The sequence below is a fragment of the Hyaena hyaena genome, unplaced genomic scaffold (genome assembly GCF_003009895.1).
Source record: "Hyaena hyaena isolate Hyena2069 unplaced genomic scaffold, ASM300989v1 scaffold_172, whole genome shotgun sequence".
Taxonomy (NCBI): domain Eukaryota; kingdom Metazoa; phylum Chordata; class Mammalia; order Carnivora; family Hyaenidae; genus Hyaena; species Hyaena hyaena.
The window spans coordinates 998,105-1,008,148 of record NW_024080804.1 but is presented as its reverse complement, the minus strand read 5'-3'; positions in this window follow the sequence as shown (position 1 = coordinate 1,008,148).

Sequence of the window (10,044 nt, the reverse complement as noted above, 5' to 3'; positions counted from 1 at the left end):
TCATGGGATTGAGCCCTACATTGGGCTCCAGCTGAGCATGGAGCCTGCTTAAAGTTCTTTATCTCTCTTCCTCTGCCCCTCTCCTGCTTACACATTCTCTCTCTAATAATAAAAATAATAATAATTATTATTATAAACAAAACATTTTTAAATGACACCAAAATAATTCAAGGAAAAGTTCTGTGATGTTTTTTACAATAAAAAAAAATTCAACTGGTTCCAAACTCTGTGGGAGGAGATCTACAACTGTAAAATTCCCTAGCCTAGCAGATTCAAGACCCTCCTGGTTCCTGGTCCAACATGTCTCTCTAGTTTGTCTCCTAGAACACCCTTCCAGGTACCTGACACTCATCAATAATGGTCTGTTTCTACTCCAGCAACCTATCAAGCATTCTTAAGACTCCTGTCTTTTTCCACTCAGTTCACTGACTAGGAAATGCCCACAGCCTTCTCTTCGCCTATAAAGCCTTCTCATCTTTAAAGCTCTACATAAATACTACATTTTCTAGGGAGCACTCCCTGATCCCCTTTTAAGTTCTCTGAGCTCTCAAAGGACACTATGAATACTCCTCTCTGATCTTTATTTCAGTGTGCTTTATATTACAGTAAGCATGTAAGTAGGCAAGGCTGTGTCATTTTCTGCACTGTCACTTCACCATACTGAAGGTTGCAAATGAACTGCTTATTTTATTTTATTTATTATATCATTGAGTGATAGGAGACCCAAAGAAAAGGAGAGAGAGCTGTTCCTCCAAGATCTACAGACAGGGAAAATATATAGCAAATCTTTAGGATTATGCACATAATATCTTCTAGGTAAGTCTAACATTTTATTCCTTTCTCCTAGTAACAAAATGCAAGAAGAAAAGAGTTATGAACTCCACTAAATAGAGGGGGAAAACATCTAAGAACGAAAGGGAGCTCTCCTCACTACGATCAGACTTCAGCAATCATCTGAAAGAGAGAGGCGAGTTAAAAATAGAACTCTCACCCAAAAGGCAGCCAGGATACAACCCAGTTGCTTACACTGAGCCAGCATCTTTCCAGAGCCACTTCCCAGGTGGTTAAATACAGCCATGCAGTCCTCTGGGCCAGAGCCTGAGCTAATTAGGGAGTCTCTGGAAAGGAACACAGAGACTTTTAATAAAAGAGCCACCACAAGCCACTGCATTGATATTATACCTCTTCAAAATGCCAGTCCCTTTCTTACCATCAAGCATCACCACACTAACAAAGACAGGAAAGGGGAGTTTGGGGTGACAATAATTCTGTGAGTCATAAATGTTTCTGTGATCTACAGCATCAGAATCCTTTTTTATGGAAAAACAGCAGGGAAAGGCACACATTTTACTTTTCTATAGATATGACTTGTAAATGTCTAACTCAGCTGTCCTTTGACTCTTTAAAATGCTTTTTTTTAAAAAAAGAATAGAAATAACATCCCATTTACGTTTCAATGAAGCTTATTAATTTGAATGATAAAACAGATACTATTATAAAGTACATCATTGGAAAGCAGGCTCATTGTAAATGTCAGGTAAAGACACCCCTGACTCTCAAACTATAAAAGTGATGCTTAATCAGTATGAGATGTCATTACAGCAGCAATTTCTAACAAATCTAAATCCAGGTCTCATCAGCTAACATATAAGACAAAACTGTGTCCTCTTCATATGGTGAGAGCAGGGAGAGCCATGGTTGTTTTAATATTTTTGTTATTTTTGAATTATTGCTTGTGTTTTCAGAGAATCTCAAGGTTGATTACCTTAAAGATCATCTTGTCAAACCTTGAATCGAAACACCATAAAACTTGTGGAACACATTATTGTTCCTTTAAAATTCCTTTAATCATTTACAAGTGACTTCAAGTGTAGTTTGTCTAATTATTTTTGCAATAATGATTATGATTCCTCATAATAAATAACACTCTCTAGCTTACAAAACACTTTTTCACAAATGATACTATCTAAATTCTCACAGTGGTATCTTTGTTAATTGCCTCCAAGTTATCTAATTAGCCCCATTATAGTGTTTCATTTAAAAAATATTCTGTATCTTCCCAATTCACTTTTAAATAGTAAAATATGATATTTTTTAAAGAAGCAAAGAATTATAGGATCATATTTCAGAAATGTGAGTGCTTAACTAGTTCATTTTTAGCAATACATATTTACCAAAGTATATAATACAATGCATTGGAACTAGACCATTCCAAATTTCCAAACCTTAAATGCAGAAATATAACTTTAATTTAGTTTACTCATAAGTTATAATTAAAGGATTTTTAGTAGATATATGCAAATATAAGGCAATTTTTACAAATGTGCCATATTTTGAATTATTTGGTATATGCAGAAGATAGGGCAGCACTAACAGGAAAGAGAGCCTTTTTTTTTTTTTTTTTTTTTTTTAAGAGAGCCTTAATAAAGTCCATAAGGGAAAGGAAGAATGAGTGGGTAAAGTAGTCATCCTGATAATCAAAAATTCAAGTTTTCCGAAGCCCAGGAGTCATACCCAAATATAAAACAGGTAAATTTCTTATGTGGAACAATGTTGGAAGTCATAAAGAAGCTAACAAACACTCCATGTGATTCTTCCATTTGACTCATTATTTTGACTAATCAATTCCACCAGAGATGCATCCCTTCTGTTTGAGGATTCGGCCCTGTTAGATTTCCATTCTTTTTAGGATGTAGTAGGAAATGTAGGGTGTATAATACAAGCTGCACTTGGATATCTATACTCTGTGTAACTGACAATCTAAAAGAGGGAAATTTTGAAGGTAAAGAGTTGGTGATTATATAATGAATGAGTGTTACGTGCTAAGCATTTTAGGGCTACCATCTCATTTAATCTTTAAATCAATGCTATGAGTTAGGTGTTTTCAACCACATTTTATATATAAGGAAACCAAGACTCAGATAAGTTATATGATTTACCCAAGGCTCAGGGGGAACAAATGAGAACCTATGGTCAGAGCTGGACCATTAGCTGGACCATTGGCTAAACTGATACTAAGCCAATGGTTTTGGCTTCCTTAAAAAGAAACCTCAGTACTGAAAGCATTGTTGAAACATGACTGACTCCTCAGTGATTAAGTAGCCTCAGGTCTGAATCTAGAAGAAAACAAACAAGAAGACCAATAGAGAAAATGTCTCTCTCTTCTCTTCTCTTTCCTCCCCCATCCCCCACTTTTCTCGTTTCCTCCTCCCCCACATCTCTTTCTCACACATACACCCCACTTAAATTCAAAGCACACTGATAAAGAGATAGAAAACTTAAATCGCCTAATAAACAATGCATGTATAATTACACCTCCTAATTCTTTAGGATTCTGCCTAACAAGGGTACATATTTACAGAGACAAAGGAAATTGAATGTAAGGGGAATTTTAACTTGTGGCAAGGTCAACAAAAAATAAATGGCACTGAACTTTGTCTCAAATTTGAACAAAGGACAAGCAGCATGTGGTGAACTCCCTAAATATAACTGATATTAAAACTTAATCAGGTCTGGTAGCAGGATATTTCCCAGTTATGCCAAACAAAGATGTTAGATAATTTAATATTGATATTAACAAAGATGAAGGAAGTGGTCATTTGATTTTCACCTTGTTAAGAACTTCCCTAGAGGGTTTTATATTCTTAAACTATAGCACTTCACCCAGAAGAGTTTTGGACAACACAAAATAAAGCCAGATAATGCAAGATGGAAATTGGTCAACTAGATCTGACTTCACTAATTATGCAAATTATCAAGACAGTATATAGAGAATAATTTTAAATATGAAAGTCACACACATCAAAAACAGTAGTAGTAAAAATGAATAGAAATACAGAAGAAAACAAATCTTGGAATATGCCAACTCAGTGACTAAAAATATCATTGTTAGCCTGATTTGCCAATGCTAACACCTATTACCAATCACATTCATGAGGATCTGTAGTGTTTTTCTTAAGGAATTAAAATGTTCAGCTCCATGAAACACTGGAAATAACCAAAGTCCTATAATTGAAAAAGGAGAGCAGGGTTTAGTGTAAAAAAAATTTTTTTTGACTAATTTTTAGGCCTTGTTCTTCTTGGTGTCAATGAACCAAGCATTCTAAGTCTTCCGCAACTTGTACTCTTACCTATGAAATAAGGAGGCTAAACTAGCTAAACTTAGGAGTCTAACATTCTCTGATATTATAAGTCTACTTTTTTTTTATTTCTAGGAGAGAGAGAGAGAGAGTGTGTGAGAGACAGCGTGAGCAGGGGAGGGTCAGAGAGAGAGGGAGACACAGACTGAAACAGGCTCCAGGCTCCAAGCTGACAGTCAGCACACAGCCCGACGCGGGGCTCGAACCCACGAACCGTGAGATCATGACCCAAGCGAAAGTCGGACCCTCAACCAACTAAGCCACCCAGGCGCCCCATAAGTCTACTTTTTTTAATGTTTATTTATTTTTGAGAGAGAGAGAGACAGAGACAGAGTGTCAACAGGGGAGGGACAAAGACAGAAGGACACACAGAATCCGAAGCAGGCTCCAGGCTCTGAGCTGTCAGCACAGAGACCGGCATAGGGGCTCGAACTTGTGAACTACGAGATCATGACCTGAGCCTAAGTAGGGAGCCCAGCCAACTGACCCACCCAGGTGCCCATTAAGTCTTCTTGATTAACTTTTAAAAATCCACTTTATTCAAATGCTTCTATACTACCAATGGAAATATTAATTTAATTAAAAATTAAAAGCATAGCCTGTGCTAACTGTTCTTAAAAAAGGAATTTCTAGGAATTCTGCTGTTTTTAGAATATCATAAATGGGGGCGCCTGGGTGGCTTAGTCGGTTAAGCGTCCGACTTTCGCTTAGGTCATGATCTCGCGGTTCGTGGGTTCGAGCCCCGCGTCGGGCTGCGTGCTGACTGCCAGCTCAGAGCCTGGAGCCTGTTTCAGTCTGTGACTCCCTCTCTCTCTGACCCTCCCCTGCTCACGCTGTCTCTCTCTCCTAGAAATAAATAAAACATTAAAAAAAAAAAAGAATATCCTAAATGAAGTTTCTTCCTACATATCCTACAAATCTCTGGATGATACAGGAACATCTGACAAAAATAATTATTTTGGAGAACAAAGTGCTGGAAATTTCAGAAATAATTAAATTCTCCTTTATTCTTACCATGTTTGCTAGTTTAACTAGCATCTCACTGCCCTCTCTTGGTAGATTAAAATAACAGAAGCTGATTTCTTTGCAGGGATTGGAATTTGTTGACAAGCTTCAAGAAAATGGTCTGATTATTGCCAGTAGGGGGATCTATTTAATAAGACAAGTGACCATGTAATCTGTAATATCTAAAAGGTAGCAATTTGTTACTTTCAAGGCTTGCCTCTTCCAAGAACCAAATTAGAGTAAGAGTAACATGCAGAAAGTTTATCAGGGAGTGCTCTGGGGATGGACACTTATTCTGGAGAAAAGGAAGAAGGAAGGCAGAAGCTGGGCTGTAATGCAGTTCCAACAAGGGCCTCAATTAACCCCAAAGTTCTGAAGTTAGAGGGCCTTTAGAGCTGATCTGAGTTGGGGCAAGAAGACCAAAGGACTTCACAAGACACATTTCAAACACTTATTGGATACTGACTGCCTTTGGAAAGAGCTCTGACCATAGACAAGGTGACTCTTTAGCCAGGGACAATTTCTAGGGAGGGCTAACACCTGATGACTGTCAATTAGCACTTCTGGAAGCTGGAGAAACAGAAGACCCTTCAGTCCTGAAAGAGAATCAGAGGTATCACATCACAGTGTGTGCTATGTACTAGACATTTCATATAAAGGGAATCAGAAATATGTAGTGTTTTGCTTTTGTCTTCTTTCACTTAGCATAATGTTTTTGAGGTTCATCCATGTTGTATCAGTACTCTTTTTCTTAATAAACACCATACAGTTAATCTTACAATAATTACAAAAATAAAAGATAATGAATACAGGAAATGGTTCAGCCACTTTGGAAAGTAGACTGGTACTTCCTTTCAAAAGTAAATACAGGGGCTGGGGTGCCTTGGTGGCTCAGTCAGTTGAATGTCCCACTCTAGATTTCAGCTCAGGTCATGATCTCGCAGTTCGTAAGATCAAGCCCCTCATCAGGCTCTGTGCTAACAGCACAGAACCAGCTTGGGATTCTCTCTCCCTCTCTCTCCCCCTCCCCAATGCATGTGTCTGCTCTCTCTCTCAAAAAAAAAAAAAAAACTTTAAAAAATGTTTTAAAAAATGTAAATTTACCATGTGACCCAGTAAATCCACTCCTAGGTGGAAGATAAATGAAAATATATGTCCACACAAAGACTTATACAGAAAAAGCTCATAACAGCATTATTCTTAAGAGAGAAAAAATGAAAACAACAATTCAATGTTAAATGGATAAACATAATGTGTTATATCCAAAAAAGTGGAATAATACTCAGCAATAAAAAGGAACAAAGTACTGATACAATATGGATGAACCTCAAAAACATTATGCTAAGTGAAAGAAGACAAAAGCAAAATACTACATATTTCTGATTCCCTTTGTATGAAATGTCTAGAAAAGGCAAATCTTTAGAGAGAAAATAGAACAAGGATTATCTGAAGTTGGAGGTAGAAACCGAAAATGACTGAAAATGAGCGTGAGCAATATTTTGGAAGCAATGGAAATGTTCTAAAGTTGGATTGTGGTGATGACAATACTATGTAAATTTACTAAAAAATCTTTGAAATGTATACTTAAAGAGAGTATTTTATAGTAAATAGATTATACTCAAGGAAGTGGAAAGAAATACAGGCAGGCAGGGAGGAAGACATCATTCATCATATACCCAAGGGTGTGACCTGATAAGTGGGTTTTTTCTTAAAACTTAAGACCACAGGGTTAAAATAAAGCCTAGTTTGCATCTCAGAATATTTCAGATCAGCAAGTCCTTGAACCTTAATATTAGTAAATGAATTTATTTTCCGTAAGGATCAGTATAGACCAGGGCTCATAAACAGTATGACACACTTCCCTAAGGCAGCTAGTAGGAGACCATCCTATAGATTATACTTAAAAAAAAAAAAAAAAAAAGGGTGTCTAGGTGACTCAGTCAGTTGGGCGTATGACTTTGGCTCAGGTCATGATCTCATGGTTGGTGGGTTCACGCCCTGTGTCGGGCTCTGTGCTGACCGCTCAGAGCCTAGATGGAACCTGCTTCAGATTCTGTGTCTCCCTGTCTCTCTCTGCCCCTCCTGCTCATCTGCTCTCTCTCTCTCTCTCCCTCTATCAAAAATAAATAAAGTTTAAAAAACAAAAGTAACAATTCTAAGATACATACATTCAGTATACCTCTAAAATTTCCAACTCACCCAGACTGAGAAACGGAATAGCTCTTTAACAGTATTATTACTTAATAATTATTAATCTTCAATATTATTGCTTAATAATATATATTTACACATATATATACTTAATACATATACTATATATTTATACATAAGTATAAATAAGTATATATACATATATATATATACACTTAATAATACCATGTTTGACTTAGTTCTTCCTTCATGATTGACCTTCATAATCACTGTAATTTTATTTCAACAAGATACAGAATTCATATGGGGTTAGCCAGGAGTGAGAATTGTAAGAGACAAGAAAAAAGAATCTAACCTCAACTGAGAACATACTATATTCAACACTGTCCTAGGCTTTCTTCATATATCTATTTTAACTACACTGTGAGGGGTATAAATATTTTTATTTAATGAATGAGAAAGCTGAGGCTCAGAGGATTAAACAACTGATCTGAGGTCACCCAGCATGGCAAATAAAACAACTCCATATAAGACTGTATAAACCAGACAACACACAAATATCACACTCTTTTGTAGTTGTCTTTTTGGAATTATACAGTGAGACTCTGCCCTATGAATAGGGTTGGAGGTTCCCTTGGGGGAAAAAAACTGAATATCCTACTGTAAAATACCCTGGGAAGAAGTCTTTCCTGCACTTGGAATTAATATGTGAAAATGTAGAAAAAAAAAAAGCTTCAGCATGGTCAATTTGGCTAGGACACCAAAGTTCAGAGAGATCTGGAATGATCATGGGACATGAGCTACCCCTGGTCACACAGAGACAGAACTAAAGTGATATAGGAAGCTGGCCTGGAATCTCAGGTAGACTCTCTAGAAGCAGATCCCAAGATGGCGCTTGGGGTGCCAGGCATTTCTTAGGGAAAACTTCCAGTGAAAGGAAGGATGAAAAGGCAGGACTGAGAAGAAAAAGAAGTTCAAATGGGATGCAGGCCTGATCAACCCCTCACCAACCTGGTGGGAATCTCTGCAGCAGGTATCACACTTGTTCTGTGCTGCATCTGTGTCTACCACACCAGGGAAGAGACCCGAGGGTGGGTTTGGCTTTATGAGTCTTTGAAAATTACTCTCCACACTGTGCATGCATTTCATCAGAGTCTAGTCTGTTTGCGATGTAAGCATTTGGAAAAAGAGCCTGTGACCATACTAGCATGATAGATTCAGGAGAAATATCGCCACGAGAATGACTTCAGCTTCAAGTACATCCTGCTTCAATGTGTTGAAATAATGGTATGTCTTGTATCCTTTATAAGGAAGTTCAGAAGTAGAACAATTCCAGAATTTGTATGATCAGGGCTCCAGCTCCACATCCCAGTGATTATCTTGCTTCTCCTCTCATCTCTGTTGGCTTTATCCTTAGGCTGGCGGTAAAATGAAAGATAGCTCCAAATAAAACATACAAGAGAATAATGTCAAGAAGCAGAAGGATGGTATTTTCTGGTATATCTTCCACAAAAACAACAACAACAAAAAACTCTTCCCAGTACCTGCCACTTCTACCTTAGCAGTCCTTACCTCACATCTTACTGGCCAAAACAAATCACGTGGTATCCCTAAATCAACTACTGACAAATGACTCATTGAAAACCACCATGAGTGGGGAACCAGGGTGGCTCCATCAGTTGAACGTGTGTCTCTTGATTTAGGCTCAGGTCATGGTCCCAGGGTCTTGGGATCAAACCCCACATCAGGCTCCACATTCAGTGTGGAGACTGCTTGGGATTCTCTCTCCCCTCTGCCACTCCCCAGCTCACATGCGCTCATGCTTTCAAAATAAATGAATAAACTTCAAAAAAAAAAAAACATAAAATCTTCATGACTGGCTCACTCTAATCAGGATCTACCTGATATACTTCGTATGAGGCCAGCTTCCCCTAAAGCACATAGCTCTGAGAGAAGGGGTGGATATTTGGACAAAATCTGAATTCTCTTAGGAAGAAAAGAAAAGCAAACTGTTGGTGGGCATGCAACCAACACTGTTCCATGTATAAGAGCAGCTCTATTGCTGAAACCAGCAAATGTCACCCAGCCAACTATGCTGCAAGGGTCAGATGTAGCAGAAGCGGCAGCTTCAGAACAAGAGTGGAAAAAATCATACTGGCTAGTTTCAGCATATCTCATAGTGTCCTAAGAAAATGTATATCCTAAAAACATCTCCCAGGAGGCTAATTTCCCAAATCAATTTCATTTTACTGTGGTCTGGTTATCTAACACATGACAAGTAAAATATGTGAACTCTGATCTGTCTGGCTCCTGAGTTCATGGGTTCAAGCACGGGGTGCTTATTTTTCTTACATCCCAAATCCCTTGGGGGAATTTAGTGACCAGACTCACCACCATTCTCTGACAAGAGATCTGAAAGAGTCTTATACAAGAGACAACAGGGATGCTTAAGTTTAACTGCTGCAGGAATAGGAAGAAAATTCCACTTATTGAATTTCCTGAAACAAGCTATATGACAGCACCCTGTGAATGTTTAAGTTAATTTAAATGAACAAATGGCCTGAAAAGATATTATGTGACTCACCAAACAATAAATATTTAACTGATCTCTCTTAATACTATTATTACATGAAAAAATATATCTGTGATTTTTACAATGAAAAATAAGAACTTTTGAGCATAATTAAAAATCAGTAGGACATTTCACCAAAACTTTATTGTAAAAATAGTCCTATTTGTTTTCATTATA